Source organism: Ranitomeya imitator, chromosome 1, assembly GCF_032444005.1.
Source record: "Ranitomeya imitator isolate aRanImi1 chromosome 1, aRanImi1.pri, whole genome shotgun sequence".
In the NCBI taxonomy this organism is placed as follows: domain Eukaryota; kingdom Metazoa; phylum Chordata; class Amphibia; order Anura; family Dendrobatidae; genus Ranitomeya; species Ranitomeya imitator.
This window is the reverse complement of record NC_091282.1, coordinates 171,506,161-171,521,388: the sequence shown is the minus strand read 5'-3', so window position 1 is coordinate 171,521,388 and position 15,228 is coordinate 171,506,161. Positions and strand designations below refer to the sequence as shown.

General features: G+C 44.6%; 1 protein-coding gene across 7 annotated transcripts in view; it reads right to left on the bottom strand.

Annotated features, from left to right (window-relative positions):
* The window catches only part of LOC138665154 (inositol hexakisphosphate and diphosphoinositol-pentakisphosphate kinase 2), a 210,248-nt gene that overhangs the window by 176,717 nt on the left and 18,303 nt on the right, over positions 1-15,228 (bottom strand). The window contains exon 2 of one of the 7 annotated variants that reach the window (XM_069752428.1): positions 4,049-4,115. The exons of the other annotated variants lie outside the window; for them this stretch is intronic. The gene's annotated coding sequence lies outside the window, so the exon portion shown is untranslated. The remainder of the gene's footprint in view (positions 1-4,048; positions 4,116-15,228) is intronic. 7 annotated transcript variants of the gene reach the window in all.

The following is a 15,228-nucleotide window of genomic DNA, read 5'->3' as shown; positions in this document are numbered from 1 at the left end:
CTTGCAGTCCTGCTGCGTTACACAAGGGCAAGAAACAGAGGAGTGAGAGAATTCCTGAAGAGGTTCCAGCGCATTCATTGGCATCAGGCCTCCCCAGCCGCCCCTTATTCACCTCAACTCATCTCTACGTCACTAGCTTTAAAGGGAACCTGCCATGAGTAAATGGACAATTAAGTTGTCCCTATGCTCCTGTGGGCAATTACATGATAAATGGTGTTTTTAGCCAAGCTAAACGATGTATCATTTTGTTAGCGTTATTTTTTTTTTTTTTAATTGACTGCCTGTAAATCCGTGACCCCAAGTCATCAGGGTGGTCCAGCATCCTGACCAAGTCACCACTGGAACACACAGCCCTTCTCTTCCCATATGCTCTTTTATGGTCCAGGCACAGAACGTCCCTGGAGGGGCTTGTAAGAGATTGTGTGCGCGAAGATGAGGTGGGCACACACCTCGGAGCACTGCACATGGCCTAAAGGTGAATGTGCAGGATCCTAAAGACGTCTGTGCTTGACTGGAATTGCGTCCTCTCTATATGTTCTATATATCACATTTTTTGGGACTGTCCACTGATTAAACCATTCTGGGTGATAGTCCAACTCCTCATTAGGCCGGTTTCACACGTCAGTGGCTCCGGTACGTGAGGTGACAGTTTCCTCACGTACCGGAGACACTGACACACGTAGACACATAAAAATCACTGCATCTTTTCAGATGTCAGTGATTTTTTGCGGACCGTGTCTCCGTGTTTGGCCGTGTGCCAAACACGGAGACATGTCAGTGTTCGTGGGAGCGCACGTATTACACGGACCCATTAAAGTCAATGGGTCCGTGTAAAACACGTACCGCACACGGACGTTGTCCATGTGCAGTCCGTGTGCCGTGCAGGGGACAGCGCTACATTAAGCGCTGTCCCCCCCCACTGGTGCTGAAGCCCCATTCATATCTTCCCAGCAGCAGCGTTTGCTGCAGGGAAGATATGAATAATACTGTTTAAAATAAAGATGTATCTGCCCCGCATATTCATTACTGTAATCGGCGGCCCCACGTGACCGCATACAGGAGAAGCTGTGGCCAGGAGAGGAAGCAGCAACAGCCAACGAGGGATCCCGGTGAGTATTTTCAGCACGTGGTGGGGGGGGGGGGGGTTGATACATCTTTACTTTAAACAGTATTATTCATATCTTGCCTGCAGCAAACGCTGCTGCAGGGAAGATATGATTGGGGCTTCAGCACCAGTGGGGGGGACAGCGCTTAATGTAGCGCTGTCCCCTGCACGGCACACGGACTGCACATGGACAACGTCCGTGTGCGGTATGTTTTTTACACGGACCCATTGACTTTAGTGGGGGGGCGGGGGGCAGATACATCTTTATTTTAAACAGTATTATTCATATCTTCCCTGCAGCAAACGCTGCTGCAGGGAAGATATGAATCGCCGATTCAGCACGATGCAGGGGACATCGCTAAACTTTAGCGCTGTCTCCTGCACGGTGCGTGTGGTACCCAGTGGGCACACGGGCGGCACACGTGTGCCACACTGATGTGCCACGTGAGGACACGGACACGGATAACTCCAGTACCGTTTTTGTACGGTACTGGAATTATCTGGACGTGTGAAACTGGCCTTAAGCAAGTTTTTGGAGTGGATCACTCATTAAGTCCTCAGCTCTTTCAATTACAGGGAACCTGTCAGCAGTTTTGGGCGTTACAAGATGCAGCCAATGCCTTTCAGGGCTTATCTACAGCAGTCTATAATGCTAAGCAGTCTACAAGCCCCTGGTCCGACCTGCAAGATAAGAAAAATAAGTATTATTATACTCACCCGGGGTGGTGGTCCGGTCCGATGGGTGTCGCAGGTCCGGGGCCTCCCATCTTCTTGCAACGCCGCCCTGTTGCTTCATCACTCCCCAGCATCACGCTCCTGCGCATGTGTTCTTATCTGCCCTGTTGAGGGTAAAGTACTGCAGTGCGCAGGCGCCAGGAAAGGTCAGAGAGGCCCAGCATCTGCGCACTGCAGTACTTTCCTCTACCCTCAACAGAGCAGATAAGTACACCTGCACAGGAGCGCTATGCTGGGGAGGCCCCGGACCTGCGACACCCATCGGACCGGACCGCCCCCCCTGGGTGAGTATAATCTAGCTTATTTTTCCTATCTTGCAGGTCAGATCAGGGACTTCTATACAGCATTATAAAATGCTGTAGATAATCCCTGAAAGAAAGTGGCTGCATCTTATAGCGGCACAATCTGCTGACAGGTTCCCTTTAAATATTTTCCCTGAATCCATATCCAAGAGATCCATTAGATTGCTTTTATATATGCCGACAGCAGCACGCGGTGTGATTGCCTACCATGGGAGGCAAGCCTCTCCACCGTCCCAACGAGATCTATATTCTCGCATCAAAGACATCAGGAACTTTGAGCACCGGGCAGCCCTTAATGACAATACTGTAGAGAGATTTACCCTTGTTTGGTCTCCTTGGGATTCCTTTTGGTTCATGTTAAACATATAACCTTTATGAGATGGATATAACTAGGTCGTAACATTCCACATCATTTCCCACTCTTTTCTTTTCTCCGAGTCCTGTGTTTGTCTGTTTGTAAAATTTTAGTCTTTATCTACTTGAAAATGTTTAACTATTACTATAGTAAAAGATTGGTTGTTAACCTATAAATGATAGTGAAAACTCTAAAATGCTTATTTTTTTCTTTTCCTGTAAAATTTGAACAAAAAAATAAATCCATAAAATTTAAGAAAAACAAACCACCAAAAAAAGTTTGCGCTGATGTCACAAGACTGAAGTGATCAATTAAAAAAGAATGGGTGGGTTTCCAAGGATCACTCGGCCAGGATACTTTACCGACCCTGCTACTGTAGAATGTACAGTAATTGCCTGTAGGAGCTCGGGTTAGATTAAAGGGAACCTGTCCCCCCTCCAGGCGTTTGTAAAGGTACCGTCACACATAACGATATCGTTAACGATATCGTTGCTTTTTGTGACGTAGAAACGATATCGTTAACGAAATCGTTATGTGTGACAGCGACCAACGATCAGGCCCCTGCTGGGAGATCGTTGGTCGCTGGGGAAAGTCCAGGACTTTATTTTGTCGCTGGATCTCCCGCCGACATCGCTGAATCGGCGTGTGTGACGCCGATTCAGCGATGTCTTCACTGGTAACCAGGGTAAATATCGGGTTACTAAGCGCAGGGCCGCGCTTAGTAACCCGATGTTTACCCTGGTTACCGTTGTAAATGTAAGAAAACAAACACCACATACTTACATTCCCGGTGTCTGGTCAGGTCCCTCACCTTCAGCTTCCCGCACTGACTGGTGAGCGCCGGCCAGCCGTAAAGCACAGCACAGCGGTAACATCACCGCTGTACTTTACGGCCGGCGCTCAGTCAGTGCGGGAAGCTGAAGGCGAGGGACATGACCAGACACCGGAATGTAAGTATGTAGTGTTTGTTTTTTTACATTTACAACGGTAACCAGGGTAAACATCGGGTTACTAAGCGCGGCCCTGCGCTTAGTAACCCAATGTTTACCCTGGTTACCAGGGGACCGGCATCGTTGGTCGCTGGAGAGCGGTCTGTGTGACAGCTCCCCAGCGACCACACAGCGACGCTGCGGCGATCGTCATCGTTGTTGGTATCGCTGCAGCGTCGCTTAGTGTGACGGTACCTTAACTAAAAGAGCCACCTTGTGCGGCACTAATGCTGCATTTGGACAAGGTGGCTCTTTTAGTTATGCTCCTTGCACACGCTGAAATAATCACTTATAAAACGTGCCTCCTCATACCGTGAAATCGCCAGGGAGGTGGGACTTTCCTTCCTAATCAGGCGCAGCACAGCCGTCATTCCCAAAATGCTCGGGATACAAGCAGCCATTTCCTGAAAGCATGCCCACACTTGGTATCCTCACAGCAGACATTTCTATGGCAGAGAATCGTGTATCTGAATGGGGCTGCCCACTATAATTAATCAGGAGGGAGCCTTTCACATATGTTACTTATTAGCCAGCAGCTGCCAAAGGTGTTAAGAGACAATACCTGGCAAGAGAGTGGCTGGTAGACGCCACAGCCGAATCATCAACCTAGACCCAGAATTCGGATCCCCCTGGAATAGTAAACCAAACAGAAAGGAGACAGCTAAGTTACTGGCTCTCTCGCAAAAGAACAACAAGATGTTTTAGCCCACAGTTTTTCATTTTCAAAAGTGATAATAGGAGAAAATAGACCACAAAATTTGTTTTGCCTCCCGAGTACCGCAATGCCCCACATGTGCTCAAAAAATACTGTTCACCCACAGTGCAAAGCTCAAATGGAAGAAGAGCCATATTGGAGTGCAGATGTGCCTGGACAGTTTGCGGGTGCCATGTCACATTGGCAGAGCCCCTAATATGCCAGAACAGCAGAAGCCCTTCCTTTAAAATACATAAGTCTTTATAAGAATACAATTTCTTATTAAAATAAAAATGTATAGATATTGTTACTGACAGTCACTTAGGACCCAGTGAAGACAATAAACCATCAATTCTACACAGCTAATACTCAAGGCAGATGCATATTAACCCATTAACACCAAATGACGGACATGGAACGCCTTGAGCAGGCGTCAGTCCTTGCACCATGACGTGCTATGCCCGTCATGACTTTAAACTGACAGTTCGGTACTGACAACTAAGCGGCATGGGAGGAGGTGTGAGGACCCACACCATCGGTCACTACACAGAGCACTATGATCAGCCGAGCTCCTGCAGTAACAGCCAGGGACTGTGCCAGCACCCAGGGCTGTGGAGTCGGTAAGCCAAACCGCCGACTCAGACTCCTCACTTTCCATGACACCAACTCCACCAAAATGGGCTCCAACTCAGACTCCACAGCCCTGCCAGCACCACCCCTCTGTATTTAATTCCTCGAATGCTGTGATCGAGAGCGATCACAACATTTAGTTGGCAGCAAGAGAGACGTAGGAGGAGGGACGTCATCGCAAGGGCCCGCTCATTGTTATGGTTACCCCTGGGTGACCAAGCTACAGAAAGCTGCTCAAACCATTCTCAGAGCATGGTCTAAGAAGATTTCTGTACAGGTATAATGCATTGCAATGCAATATACCTGGGATCAAAGTGGAAAAAAGGGAACGTCCCATAATGGGGACCAAGTATAAGTGAAAAAAAATTACAAATTCTTTAAAAAAATATTATACCAATAAATACATAATGAACATGCTGCGTTTTTTCCGGAATGCGATTCCGCCATAGGAAAAACGCAGCATGTCCACAAAAAATGTGAAGAGCATTAAAAAATGTTGGGATGCTTATGTAAGCGTTTTTTTTTTTTACTGTTTTTCGGCTGAAAACGGCCAAAAAATGCTAAAAAAAACGCTAAAAATCCTGAATGTGTGCACATAGCCTTAGTGTGTGACACCAGACAAACATCAAAAACTTATATAAACCTGGTATCGTTGCAATCGCACCAACCCAAAGAATAAGGTCACGTATTCACTTATACTGCACAAGGAATGGCGTAAAACATACACAAAACCAATTCTTCACTTGCTGTTGATTTTTTTCATTCTCTCTCACAAACATCACAGTAAGGCTCGGCTCACATTTATCCTGCGTTCTACGCTGAGCGCTTACACCGGGGTTTCCATCTAAGTCTCTGAAATACAAGGCAGATGGAGGCACTGGGAACACAGTATGACCTGTGATCCAGCAGTGTCTGTGTTGTTATGCGTACATAAAAGTGCAGTTGACCACAGTTATGTGCACTTCTGAAAAGAAAGACAATGCTGAACAGAGACAGAGCACAGAGTAACTCTTTATAGTGAATGGATCCCTAGGGGTTTCATCTGAATCATGTCATTTGGAGATTTAGATGGAATCCTCGATGTAAATGCTCAGCGTACAGCACAGGATAACTGTGATCTTAAATGTTATGTGGCATCCAAGGGGTAACGTTTCTACTTGTGGAGAGTGACATGTTAAGCATGCCGAGATGAGGAGACTTAAGCCGCAATGCTCATCTGGGAAATATGCAAATTGTCTCTTTTTTAACGAGCCTTATCACATGACTTGGGATAAAGGTTTTGGTATAATTTCCAAAATGGGGTCACTTGGGGGGGGGGGGAAATTCTGCTCTTCTAACACTTAGGGGCTCTGTATATGGAGTCCACAAACTATTCTAGGAAAATCTGAGGCAAAAAGCGCTCCGTCCCTCCCGAGCCTCGTCGTATAGCTAAGCAGTACCATACTGCCACATATGGGGTATTTTCACATTTTGTAGAAATTGTGTGACTAGTTTTGGTGCCATTCTTACCCATTTTTCCTTGTGAAAATATAAAATCTGGGGTTAGAACAATTTTTTTGTGGTAAAAACAATTATTTTTTCTTCACTGCCCAATGACAAAATTCTGTGACACACCTGCGGTGTCAATATGATCACCGCACCATCAGATGAATTCATTAGGAGGTGTAGTTTGTAAAATTTGCTCTGGCACATAAGGGGCTTTCCTACTGGATCATGGCACCTGCAAACCATAACAGTAAAATCTGAGCTATGGCGCTCCTTCCCTTCTGAGGTTTACACTGTTCCTCAAAAGTAGTTCCTGATTACATGTAGGGTATTGGTGCGTTCAGGAGAAATTGCACAACAAACTACCGTAAGAGGGACATTTTTTCCTATTGGCCCTCAAAAATGTTAAATTTGGTGCTAAAACAAAAACATTTTAGCTATAAAAATGTAATTATTTTTTCTTTACAGCCCCATGGGATAAATTTCTGTGAGGCACATGTGATGTCAGCATGCTCACTGCACCCCTAGATGAATTCATTGGGGGGTGTAGTTTGTAAAGTGACGTCACGTTCTGTTCTGGCACATCAGGGGTTCTGCCAATGTGACATGGCACTCTTAAACCAATCCAATCTGAACTCCAATGCGGAACTTCCGAGCTTACTCATGGGTACAATATAGATTATAATTATTATTTTGATATTTTTTTTCTTTCATATTTTTACTTTACCTCTATGGGACTTTCACTTTGATTGCGGTTATAAAGCATTGCAATGCTGTATAACTGTCAGTTCGGTGCTGACACACAAGCTTGTTACATCGCGCTTTGGGCATAGTCTAACAAGATTGCTAGCTCTGGTGACCCGGATGCAGTCATGACGTCGTCAGGTAACCATGGCAACAATTGGGCCCTCGCGATGACGACGCAGTGGGTGCCGATCTGAGGGGAGGAGCTCCCTCTCTGCCTTCTAAATACTGCGATCAATATCAATCATATCCATACACCCAAGGACGGCAAGTCTTTCCCAACCAGGATGAATTGATACGTCTAAGGGGTTAGGCCACATTCCCACGATCAGGAAGTAGCAGCGCTTTGGACTCACCATATTTTCGCAGCGTCCAAAGCGCTGAATTCTGATCACGCAGGTAAATCCGCATGTGTTCACAGAACCATGCAGATTTACCTCATTCAATACATTTCTATTGTGGACATTTCTGTTGTGGAGACTAGCGCCTCGCAATAGAAATTGACATGCTGCGGCTCGTTTACGCTGCGTCAAATAGAAGCACAGTGGGCATGGGACCTCCATAAATCCCATCCATGAGGCTTGTATCACAGAACACAGCGGTTTGGACAAAGTGCAAGTGCGCTGCGACCAAAACGCAGCTGTTCCCGATCGTGGGAACGTACCCTTAAGGTCCGCCACAAAGCTCTTACAAGAATCCTGACTACCCGTCCATATGATACAGAGGTCATCTATGAAGTCCCCAGAACGCAGTGGATGAGCTCCACAGTTAAAGGGGCTTCTGGAAAACCATGGTGTCATCCCAACAATGGGCCAAACAAGAGAAACAAAATATTGTTTCACTACTGAAGTTATGGGAATGTTTATCATTCATAATAATAAAATTTTATTTTTATATAGCGCTACCATATTCCGCAGCGCTTTACATTTTGCACACATTATCATCACTGTCCCCAATGGGGCTCACAATCTAAATTCCTATCAGTCTGTCTTTGGAACTCCATCTGTCTTTGGAAAACCATATTCATGTTTTTTATTATAATTTTCTTTCTTTACTTGTATTTTATGTATGGTGATTTCTTTTTTACCTACTAGTAACTAGTATGTAGTGTGCAGCTGTATTAGGCTTCTTTCACACTAGCGTCGGATTCTCCCCGTCGCAATGCGTCGGGGAGAGACTCCAACGCTAGCGTTTGCTGCATTGCACAATGGGTGCAGCGGATGCATTTTTCTGGCGCATCCGCTGCCCCATTGTGAGGTGGGGGCGGAGTTCCAGACGCGCATGCGCGGTCGGAAAAAGCGGTCCGTCAGGAGAAAAAAACGTTACATGTAGCGTTTTTTTCTCCCGACGGTCCGCAAAAGCACGACGCATCCGTCGCTCAACGGATGCGACGTGTGGCAAACGCGTCGTCAATGCAAGTCTATGGGGAAAAAAACGCATCCTGCAAGCACTTTTGCAGGATGCGTTTTTTCTGCAAAACGACGCATTGTGACGGATTGCAGAAAACGCTAGTGTGAAAGTAGCCTTACCATTCAGGACCTTAACCCCTTAAGCCCCGAGGGTGGTTTGCACGTTAATGACCGGGCCAATTTTTACAATTCTGACCACTGTCCCTTTATGAGGTTATAACTCTGGAACGCTTTAACGGATCCCGTAGATTCTGACATTGTTTTCTTGTGACATATTGTACTTCATGGTAGTGGTAAAATTTATTCGATAAACCTTGCGTTTATTTGTGAAAAAAACGGAAATTTGGCGAAAATTTAGGAAATTTCGCAATTTTCCAACTTTAAATTTTTATGCCCTTAAATCACAGAGCTATGTCACGCAAAATACTTAATAAATAACATTTCCCACATGTCTACTTTACATCAGCACAATTTTGGAACCAAAATTTTTTTTTGTTAGGGAGTTATAAGGGTTAAAAGTTGACCAGCAATTTCTCATTTTTACAACACCATTTTTTTTTTTAGGGACCACATCTCATTTGAAGTCATTTTGAGGGGTCTATATGATAGAAAATACCCAAGTGTGACACCATTCTAAAAACTGCACCCCTCAAGGTGCTCAAAACCACATTCAAGAAGTTTATTAACCCTTCAGGGGTTTCACAGGAATTTTTGGAATGTTTAAATAAAAATGAATATTTAATTTTTTCACGCAAAATTTATTTCAGCTCCAATTTGTTTTATTTTACCAAGGGTAACAGGATAAAATGGATGCCAAACGTTGTTGTACAATCTGTCCTGAGTACGCTGATACCCCATATGTGGGGGTAAACCACTGTTTGGGCGCATGGCAGAGCTCGGAAGGAAAGGAGCGCCATTTGACTTTTCAATGCAAAATTGACTGGAATTGAGATGGGATGCCATGTTGCGTTTGGAGAGCCCCTGATGTGCCTAAACATTGGAACCCCTCACAAGTGACACCATTTTGGAAAGTAGACCCCTTAAGGAACTTATCTAGATGTGTGGTGAGCACTTTGACCCAACAAGTGCTTCACAGAAGTTTATAATGCAGAGCCGTAAAAATAACAAATCATATTTTTTCACAAAAATGATCTTTTCGCCCCCAATTTTTTATTTTCCCAAGGGTAAGAGAAGAAATTAGACCACAAAAGTTGTTGTGCAATTTGTCCTGAGTGCGACGATACCTCATATGTGGGGGTAAACCACTTTTTGGGCGCATAGCAGAGCTCGGAAGGGAAGGAGCGCCATTTGACTTTTCAATGCAAAATTGACTGGAATTAAGATGGGACGCCATGTTGGTTTGGAGAGCCCCTGATGTGCCTAAACATTAAAACCCCCCACAAGTGACACCCTTTTGGAAACTAGACCCCCTAAGGAACTTATCTAGATGTGTTTTGAGAGCTTTGAACCCCCAAGTGTTTCACTACAGTTTATAACGCAGAGCCGTGAAAATATTTTTTTTTTTTCGCAAAAATTATTTTTTAGCCCCCAGCTTTGTATTTTCACAAGGGTAACAGAATAAATTGGACCCCAAAAGTTGTTGTCCAATTTGTCCTGAGTACGCTGATACCCAATATGTGGGGAGGAACCACTGTTTGGGCGCATGGCAGAGCTCGGAAGGGAAGGAGCGCCATTTGGAATGCAGACTTAGATGGATTGGTCTGCAGGAGTCACGTTGCATTTGCAGAGCCCCTGATGTACCCAAACAGTACAAACCCCCCCACACGTGACCCCATATTAGAAACTAGACCTCCCAAGGAACTTATCTAGATGTGTTGTGAGAACTTTGAACCCCTAAGTGTTTCACTACAGTTTATAACACAGAGCCGTGAAAATAAAAAAATTTTTTTTTTTTTTCACAAAAATTATTTTTTAGCCCCCAGCTTTGTATTTTTACAAGGGTAACAGAATAAATTGGACCCCAAAAGTTGTTGTCCAATTTGTCCTGAGTACGATGATACCCCATATGTTGGGGTAAACCCCTGTTTGGGCGCACGGGAGAGCTCGGAAGTGAAGGAGCACTGTTTTGCTTTTTCAATGCAGAATTGGCTGGAATTGAGATCGGACGCCATGTCGCGTTTGGAGAGCCCCTGATGTGCCTAAACAGTGGAAACCCCCCAATTATAACTGAAACCCTAATCCAAACGCACCCCTAACCCTAATCCCAACTGTAACCCTAACCACACACCTAACCCTGACACACCCCTAATTCTAATCCCAACCGTAAATGTAATCCAAACCCTAACCCTAGCCCTAACCCTAACCCTAATGGGAAAATGGAAATAAATACATTTTTTTTTATTTTATTATTTTTCCCTAAGGCTAGGTTCACATTGCGTTAGGGAAATCCGTTTAGCGCTAGCGGATTGCGCTAATGCAATGTCTTTTCAGGTGTCGCGTTTAGTGGTCGCGTTAACGTCCCCGCTCTGGAAGATCGGGGATCGGACCTCGGGCGCGCCGCGGACGCTGCAAGCAGCGTCCGAGGCGCGCCACAAAAGAACGGCACCTTGCTAGCGCGAGCCGCTACACCCGAAAATCACATTGCTGTCAATGGGTGTGCTAACGGACCCGTTGCACGGCGTTAACTGTGACATTTTCGCCGTGCAACGCTGTCCGTTAGAGTTAACCCATTAACGCAATGTGAACCTAGCCTAACTAAGGGGGTGATGAAGGGGGGTTTGATTTACTTTTATAGCGTTTTTTATATCGGATTTTTATGCTTGGCAGCCGGCACACACTAAAAGACGCTTTTTATAGCAAAAAAGTTTTTGCGTCTCCACATTTTGAGACCTATAATTTTTCCATATTTTGGTCCACAGAGTCATGTGAGGTCTTGTTTTTTGCGGGACGAGTTGACGTTTTTATCGGTTACATTTTCGGACACGTGACAGTTTTTGATCGCTTTTTATTCCGATTTTTTGTGAGGCAGAATGACCAAAAACCAGCTATTCATGAATTTCTTTTGGGGGAGGCGTTTATACCGTTCCGCGTTTGGTAAAATTGATGAAGCAGTTTTATTCTTCGGGTCAGTACGATTACAGCAATATCTCATTTATATCATTTTTTTTATGTTTTGGCGCTTTTAAACGATAAAAGCTATTTTATAGAAAAAATTATTATTTTGGCATCGCTTTATTCTGAGGACTATAACTTTTTTATTTTTTTGGTTATGATGCTATATGGCGGCTCGTTTTTTGCGGGACAAGATGACGTTTTCAGAGGTACCATGGTTATTTATATCTGTCTTTTTGATCGCGTGTTATTCCACTTTTTGTTCAGTGTTATGATAATAAAGCGTTGTTTTTTGGCTCTTTTTTTTTTTTTTCTTATGGTGTTCACTGAAGGGGTTAACTAGTGGGCCAGTTTTATAGGTTGGGCCGTTACGGACGCGGCGATACTAAATATGTGTACTTTTATTGTTTTTTTGTTTTGTTTTTTTAGATAAAGAAATGTATTTATGGGAATAATATATTTTTTTTTCTTCTTTATTTAGGAATTTTATTTTTTTTTTACACGTGTGGAAATTTTTTTTTTTACTTTTTCACTTTGTCCCAGGGGGGGACATCACAGATCACCGATCTGACAGTTTGCACAGCACTCTGTCAGATCGGTGATCTGACATACAGCCGGGCAGGATTAGAGCTGCAGCCTGATCCTGACCCGGAAGTGCTCCCTGCAGGACACGGATGCAGCCCGGCGGCCATTTTGGATCCGGGGCCTGCAGGGAGAAGACGCTTGGTACACGGTGAGTACATCACCGTGTACCGATAGTCTCAGGGAAGCCCGCAGGGAGCCCCCTCCTTGCGCGATGCTTCCCTGCACCGCCGGCACACCGCGATCATCTTTGATCGCGGTGTGCCGGGGGTTAATGTGCCGGGAGCGGTCCGTGACCGCTCCTGGCACATAGTGCCGGATGTCAGCTGCGATAGGCAGCTGACACCCGGCCGCGCTCCCCCCGTGAGTGCGGCCGATCGCATATGACGTACTATCCCGTCACTGGGAATTAAGTCCCAGGTCACCTTGACGGGATAGTACGTCATATGGGATTAAGGGGTTAAAGGATGTCTGCTGAGAAAGGATCATTCCTGTGATTGGCTCCTGCACATAATAGCCATTAGACAAAGATCTGGTCTCAGAGCCAAACGCCTCCCTTAAAGGGACTCTGTTCCCTCCAAATTCAGGTGACAATCTTCAGCCATAGGGACGGGGTTTTTGGGTGTTTGATTCACCCTTTCCTTACCCGCTGGCTGCATGCTGGCTGCAATATTGGATTGAAGTTCATTCTCTGTCCTCCATAGTACATGCCTGCACAAACAAGGCAGATACTATGGAGGACAGAGAATGAACTTCAATCCAATATTGCAGCCAGCATGCAGCCAGCGGGTAAGGAAAGGGTGAATCAAACACCCGAAAACCCCGCCCCTATAGCTGAAAATTGATCCCTCAAAATTCAGGTGACAGAGTCCCTTTAAACCCCTTGGCATCACATTGTACAGGGAGTTTTTCACTGCGCCAACATTTTTTTTCACCTTATTTTTGTCATCCCAACAGGCCAGGAACACATTGGGCAGTTCATGTGCGCCATTGTCAAGAATCTACATAAATAATCATATGCTAAACAGTTGCAAGTCAAATTTATGTATGAGAGCGCCAAGATGATTATCTATAAAATTATGGTAGTCGGACGTTGGAAGCAGTAAGAACATGGTGCGCTCTGCTCAAAAAAAAAAAAAAAGAGAGGAACCAGAGGATGCAAAAGATGTAGATGCCACGAGAGAAGGAAAGCTAGCACGGGGATCTTGATTGTCTACTTTTGGGCCCCGCCACCTTCCCCCTTGCTTTCTCTTCCCTTGACATTTAAAGTGGGGTCCCTATTTGGACTTATAAAATCCAGGAATTATTTCGTTGTCAGAAAAATCTGAAGAGGAAATATCAGTGGAGGGTGTGGGGTTTTAGATATAAAAAATAAAAAGTTATGCTTTTTTTTTTTTATTTATCCCAGAAGTCAGACAGATCATTGATTTAAAAAAAATAATAAATTGTGCTTCTTTTTGCTGGTTCTGGAAGTATTCCACAAGAGCTCGGAGCGTTGCTTCTTTATCGTTTGAACATCTGGGTCTGTTTTAGGCTGTGTGCACACATTGCGGATTTGGCTGCGGATCTGCAGCAGTTTTCCATGTGTTGTACATTCCCATGTAAACCTATGGAAAACAAAATCCGCAGTGCACATGCTGTGGAAAATACTGCGCGGAAATGCTGAGGTTTATTTTGCGCAGAATGTCAATTCTTTGTGCGGATTCTGCAGCGTTTTACACCTAAGTGATAGAATTACCATAATTCGCAGTCACTTTGGAATGATACCTTGCTTAGTATAATTGTCAAAGGATTTCACATTTCCGTGTAACATCCATATAGGTCATTAAATATAATGTATAAATTTGGCGCATCACTACCAGTAGCATAAAAATGTTTAACTTTGAAAAAACACTGTTTGCCTCTGCCAGCCACTCATTATTACTGATTGGGTCAGAAAGGAAACCTGACATTTACATTAATAGTTAGTAATAATCCCCCATAGTAAAAATTATACTAGGGGGGGGGGGGGTGTTATTGCAAGGGTGTAAGGGAGTCAAATTGTAGCATCATATAACTTCATTAGAAATTAAGTACAAATTGCCTGCTGGCAGCGTGATTTTACATCCATTAACTGTAAGCCAACAATGTGTGATTCATTTCTGATGACAGCAGAGAGAGGATGTGAACTTTCTGGATTAGTAGATGGACACGCTATGTGCGCAGAGGGCAGAAAATCAGGTCGATTATACAGACGACACTGCGATCAACGGTGATCAGAGACTGAGCAGAGTGTCATCTAATTCTCTTGGATGCGAAGATGGAAAGAATATTTTATTTTTATTTTTTTACATTTTCTAATCTTCATTGTGTCAGTCTGCGAAAATCAAACTGCACTCAGATGTCATCAGAGAAAAGTCCGATGTTTTCCATGCACTCACTGACTAGGATGGCGGAGTGCGATCCGATACATATGCGCCTGCCCTAAGGATGCTCCATGCCACTGATGCTTTGCCAGTGAGTCCAGCACATAGCGCAGTGTGAAGGGACCTGACCTGCACATACGCAGTACAGTACTTTGCTCTGCCCTCTGCCCGTGCAGGAGCGCAGGACACTGGGTGACGTAGGACGCATCATCCACACAAAGTAAGAGGGAGGACAGCGATCACAAGAAGAGAGGAGGCAGCGGATCAAGGCCATGGGACCGGACTGTGCAGTAGGAGAGTATAAGGACTTTCTTCTGTAACGCAGATCGTATAGACGGCAATCCGTGTCCGGCAGCGTACTAAGAAAGCTCACAGGAGCGGCAGTCCAGAGAATAACCTCCAATGTGGCCCATAAAGATGAATTTAACAACATTTATAAAAGCATTTCCACCAACTGCTTGGGAGTAATAGGTGCCTTTTAACCTGTATCGACTTGTGCAATGACATATTAAACCCTTCCGAAGCAGTTTCACATTTCAGATAAAATCCGTGTGATCGGAGCTCAGGAAGTGAGTAATCTCTGGTTATTTCATTACAATCACAACTACTCAGAAAAGCTTCAAATCAGTGAGCGTTCACGTCATTTCACAGTGTACATATAAATTATTTTGTCTTATGCTACATAAAAAGTTTAGTAAAACCATTCACATTATTCATGTGT